Genomic DNA, 6,145 nt, shown 5'->3' on the forward strand with positions numbered 1-6,145 from the left:
CATATACCTTTTTGCTGTAAAGAGGGCTTCGGCCATTAGTTTTTATTACTATACGTCAGAGGACATTCTATTCATATGCGTATAATATCTAGTAATGTATAAATATGAAATTAAAAATTAGTTATAACTAAGAACTAATGAAATAGTTCTTAGTTATAATTAAACTGTATAAAGCTGTATAATAGTAATAATCCTCATTATAAAAGGAGCCGTGTCCGTTTGTCTGTCTGAAACGACGATTAGGGATTACATAAAAGACTGCACTGCAGAGAGTCCAATATCCTGACTTTCAGCGCGATAGACTGACACTCCACCAACTGCACAAGAAGACCACCGATTAGCACTGCGGAATAATTTTATGTATAGTTATTACGCCTGATGATCACTCGCATACTACTAGTGATAATAATAGTAATGATAATATAGAAAAACCCCTGAAAGCACCAACAAAGGCACTCATAATGGCAGCTCGAGATCAGCCTGTAAATATCAGTTACTATCTGGACAGAATAACAAAAAACCCTGACAATCCAAAATGCTGACTACGCAAAACGGAAAATGAAACAATCCAGTATATAATAGTTGGAAACAGTCCAGTATATAATAGCTGGAAACAATCCATCATATAATAGCGAGATGCCAATTGCTTTCCAACAAAAATAAATGAGCTGACACAACGCCATATGCAAGTACATTCACTGGATCTACAGTAAGGAATGCAATCTAGAAGGAATACAGCTGTGTTGGAAACAATCCACTACACGCTACTCAACATGACAAAATCATGGTACTGTATGATTTCAACGTCTATGCTGATAACGAAATTCACACAAGAAGACCAGATATAATTATTCATCACAAAGAAAAAAGACAAGTCACCATCATCAATGTTTACGTCTCCATAGATACAAATGTCAACAACGAAGAGACAGCGAAGGTTATAAAAGTCAAGAGTTGAAACAGAAATTGAGAAGATGTCAGTTGTCTCTATAGTGGTAGGAGAGCTTGAAGTAGTGACCAAAGCATTTTCAGGTCCTTGGGCACTTCTTTTCAAATACTTGAATTGCTCAACATACAATATCATCACAGCTCGGTAGGCCTATGTGCTCCATCATTCACTGTATAAAGGTCCGGACACACGTAACGAATTGTTCGTTCAATCTAACCGAATTCACGAATTTCACAGAATTCACAGATTTATTCGGCCGAATATCACAGAATCGTCTGAGCTATGCATGCACACCAAATTCGTCAACGAAATGCTTTTAATTGGCTAACCAATTTTTTTAGCGAGCACGATTATAGTAGCTTTGACAAGTGGTATAGTCCAAGACACGTACGATGACACACAATAAAAGTATCACCGCGATATGACTTGATACATACGATGCAACTGCCTATATGCGCTAAAGATAGCGACTGTTTTCTCGACGGAGCTTTTGCTGCATAAAAAGAAATTATTATTATTGAAAAAGAAACAATTTATAGCTTCTAAAACATCTAAAAGAAAATACTGGATACACAATGAGAAGTTCCTGCCATGGTCAACCAACGAGAGAGAACCAACAATAGCGCATATAGGCAGTTGCATCGTATGTATCAAGTCATATCGCGGTGATACTTTTATTGTGTGTCGTCGTACGTGTCTTGGACTATACCACTTGTCAAAGCTACTAGAATCGTGCTCGCTAAAAAAATTGGTTAGCCAATTAAAAGCGTTTCGTTCACAAATTCGGTGTGCATGCACAGCTCAGACGATTCTGTGATATTCGGCCGAATAAATCTGTGAATTCTGTGAAATTCGTGAATTCGGTCAGATTGAACGAACAATTCGTTACGTGTGGCCGGTCCTTTACCCTGCAGCCAAATACCAACAAATACAGCTTTTAACTGTGTTCAGAATCTAAAATAAAAACCATGATGGTCTCAGTTAAATGCCCTTGAAGTGACGCATCCAGATCAAAGAAAAAAGGAAACTTATCCTTGCGATCTGATTGGTCAGAAATGTTCTGGTAGGCCTACATATAAAATGCTATCACTGTGTTTCAATCTCCAAAATCTACGTTTTTTGTTGCCTTTTCTCTTGTCATTGTTATAAAACCATAAAAAGGCTTTGTCTAAAATTTAAATATGAGTATATAACAACTAAAATGGTAACTTGAAAATAATATAAACAAATTTAATGGAGAGTGGGGGCTGTGACAATCAGCCCATAAAATCTATGCAAGATTAAGGAAATAGGCTAGCTTAGACAGAATGGTTCTTGTAATACTCTCTATTGAAATGACTCATGCACTTTTTGTGACCATGCTTTGTCTGTATTTCCTGTAATTATGACATGTTCGTCTTAAAAACTCACTGAAATTCACTAGCCTGAGCTGAAGTGACTTACAAAATGATTTTATCTATTCCTCAACAAAGGAACAATCTTAATGGCATAGTTACGCCGCAAGCCTCTGTTGTAGCCAACCCTAACCAGGACTGTTGCTAGATACCCCCCCCCCCTCAGCAATGAGCCTGACAGTGCCCTGATAAGCAGTCATGCTCACCCCCTCCCCGGCGAGCACACTGATGATAGCGGACGACTCCATACAAAAAAGCATTAATATACCGCATAAAGCAGTTTTATCCATGATTTATTCATGTCACTTATTCAACGACATATCCATTAATTTAGTTTTGTGGTCATGGTTAAAAAGTCAATGCTTCGGTTGCCGATAAAAATAGCAAAAATAGCTACACATTGTTATTACGATAGAAAGTGGCTTACGGTGTATGACCCCTACCAATAAAGACTAACATTTGTAATCAGTAGGCTAGCTCTATAGACTTCGCACGGCTTGCTTAAAATTTTGTTTGTGACACACTATGTCAGATTTTCCTAACCTGCTGAGTAGAACACGCTTGAACAAAGAGATCAGTGTAAAGTCTGTTTCCTACAGCCACACAGCAGCAAATAATGGTGTGCACCACTTTTCACACACAGAGTTAGTCACCCACTAGTTATACTCATGTCCTTGAAAAAATCATGTGGGCAGTGCATAACAAAAACATTCTGAAAAGGGTTTCTCACATGACATGTCCCTGTATCAGTAATATACTGAGCAGTACCTAATCAACTAGCAATAGTGAAATGCAGCTGCTAGCAGTTCAGGAACTAGTTCATAACTGGTGTACTTTAAACCACTTGACAATCAATTTACAAAAACTGCATTTTTTCTTTATAGTACTTATAAAAACCTTCAAAACAGCTCAACTTTTAAGTTTAACAGCCAATCTATAACTTGTAGACGGGAGACAAAATTGTTAGGACTTGTTTTGATGGATTGACTGTCTTGGAGTAATCATGTCGACACTATTTGTAGTAAGGTCACAGAGTCATTGACTCTGCTCCAGTTTTGCAGGCCATACATAAACTTAAAATCTGCCATTGCATTTTATTATTAGTTTATATTTTGCCATACTATTTATAGTATACAGATTATAATCTAGCTCCAAGATACGTCAAGTCAGTATTGATTTATTTTTGTTGCAAAAAGTGCATTCCATCTAACTTCAAATCTACATCATATCTCAGCATATCTTAATCCAACGAATGATCTTTCTAAATCTTAAACCTTTTTACTGTACCTATGCTAAATGTTGATTTTACTTCAATTATAGGTTTCAAGATCTTTCATGGTGTGTGTTCACATTTTTTGCTTGACAGTTACAGGCTGCTGACTTGTTTCAACATTCGCGATATGAAAAATTGCATACAACATCTAACAATTATTTTGAAAATATCATAGCCAGCTGCTTTAACAATCTTTCACCTAATATCCATTCTTTTAGCAAAAAAAGATATGTTAAGTGCTCTCTGCCTAACCATCTATTGGATTGTAATGGCTGCTGTCCTTTTTCTGTTTTATGATTCTTGTAAGGCATAATTTGGAAAACATTTATGTTTGAAATGAAATTGTTGCCAATAAAGTAATATATAAGTAATATTTCATAATAATGTCCAACATATGACTGCTTGGCAGGTGGTTGTTTAATAGGAGGTAAGGAATAAGGAACATTGGCTTATATAACAAATCTGTGGAGAATTAATTTCATATTTATTATGTCATACTATAAATTAACTATGAATGATATGCATGTCAACATGCCAAGAGCCTCCTTTCCTTCTGCCGTCTATCCATATGGCTCTTTTACTGCTAGCTTCAATAGCAAAAGATTCCCAGGCCACAAAATGCTTTCGAACATGCCAGCAGTAATTATAAATTCTAACCTGTTAAAGGTTTACTTTCTTTTTCTCATGAGGTTATTGGGCCTACCTATAATTGGTTATTAATTTCAAACAGTTATCATAGACCAGCCTTTTTGTGTTGTAGGGTGATTTTGAGCCCAGGCTAGCCTGATATCTTAAATGCAGAACAAATTACATCTATCAATTATTTTTAACATATCATTGCTAGCTGCTTAAACAATCTACTTCTATTCATTCTCTTAGCAGAGAAAGGTATTTTAAACACTATTTGTTGAACCATTTATTCAATTTTAGTGGCTAACTGTTATCTTTTTTACTTTTTACGATTTATTATTGTTGTATGGCATAATTTGAGAAACATTTCCATTTGAAATTATTGCCAATAAATATATACACGCAGCTCAGTGTTTGTTTTTTGTTAAACACTGTGTCCAGTTATAGCAATTAAAATATACCATTGAAAAATCCGCATGACGCTGGATTTGATCTTGGGGCCTCAAGACCTGGACGCGGCGAAATTAACCATTAGACTACATGGAATACAATGGATTTCTTGGACAAATAGTCATTACATTACATTGGTTAAGATACTCACGCTTAATGCGCTTGCTTGGGGTTAATAACTAGCACTGTTGACCGTTATGCATAACGACTGCTAAGCTGGCCCCAAACGTGGGTATTGTTTTAATAAAGGTTTTAGTAATGATTTAGCTTCCAGCTAAGTTACACAAATTCATTATGTAATTAATCTATTACCCGGCATTCGGCTAGGATATATATACTAGGTGAATGACCGGCATTGCCAGGGTAATAAAAGTCTTTGCACAGTAACTTTATTTTTATTCAACATATAACAACAGTTACCATTCTAACTTTCAAACTTCATATCATCAGAAAAGTGTTTTGTGTAATCCATCGTTTTTTTTGACGGCATCAAGTCGTTTGCACATGCGCTCGTTCACGAAAAAGTCGCCATATTTGTAGAAAACGATCGTTTTTCTTTTATTTACTAGTACTTTTAGATGTTGTTTTGATACTATAATAAAAAAATTGCAAACAAAAACATCGTTTTCAAATTATCATTGCAAAAGCTTCGTGTTTTTAAAGATAAAATTGTCTATAAAGATGGCCGACAACCATAAAATGACGTCGCGAAAAAACGAAGGATTGAAATAAATTAAGAGAGAAAATAAAAACAGCTGTAAAGGTTTTCAAACTTTGTCAAACAGCTGTAATTTTTAAACTTTGTACCATGAGGAAAATGTTTTGTGAAGGTCAAATAAATTTAAAAAAATAAAACAACTATAAAAGGGTTTAGATGTAAATGTGAAATAATTAGCAAGTGATAGCTAAATTAAGTCTGTTTTGCTACGATTACAATAAGAGATGATTTGGTAATGATACAATTAATACGAACTGAGAAAACAAAATAAAATTCCTGAGTATTTTGAATTAACAATCACAATTGTGCATAGAAGTGTGTGTGTATATGAAAAAGGTTACTGCTCCACCAAAAGCTACCCATCAAAACTTTGAATACAACGATACTTGGTACCACTCGACACTGGTACAAATGTAAAAATGGGATATTGGACTGTGTTTGTCTGAGCGAACAATGAGAGAATGTAGAGGCCATTTCTACTTGAGATAATACAATTGTCTGCGTGAAAAGTATTGACCTTCACCGCGATTTAGCGATTGAACATTACGAAAAGCCGGAAATATAAGCTCACGAAAACGCAAAAAAGCATCGTGTTTCATTGAGTTAATAGAATTCATAGTTTAAATAATACGTCATTTAGCGTGTGCATACGTTATATGGTACAGTATATGATAATGTCTTTCACCAATATGCCTTGTGTAGCTCAGTGGTAGAGCTCATGGTTAAAACAC

Source organism: Watersipora subatra, chromosome 2 (genome assembly GCF_963576615.1).
Source record: "Watersipora subatra chromosome 2, tzWatSuba1.1, whole genome shotgun sequence".
NCBI lineage: Eukaryota > Metazoa > Bryozoa > Gymnolaemata > Cheilostomatida > Watersiporidae > Watersipora > Watersipora subatra.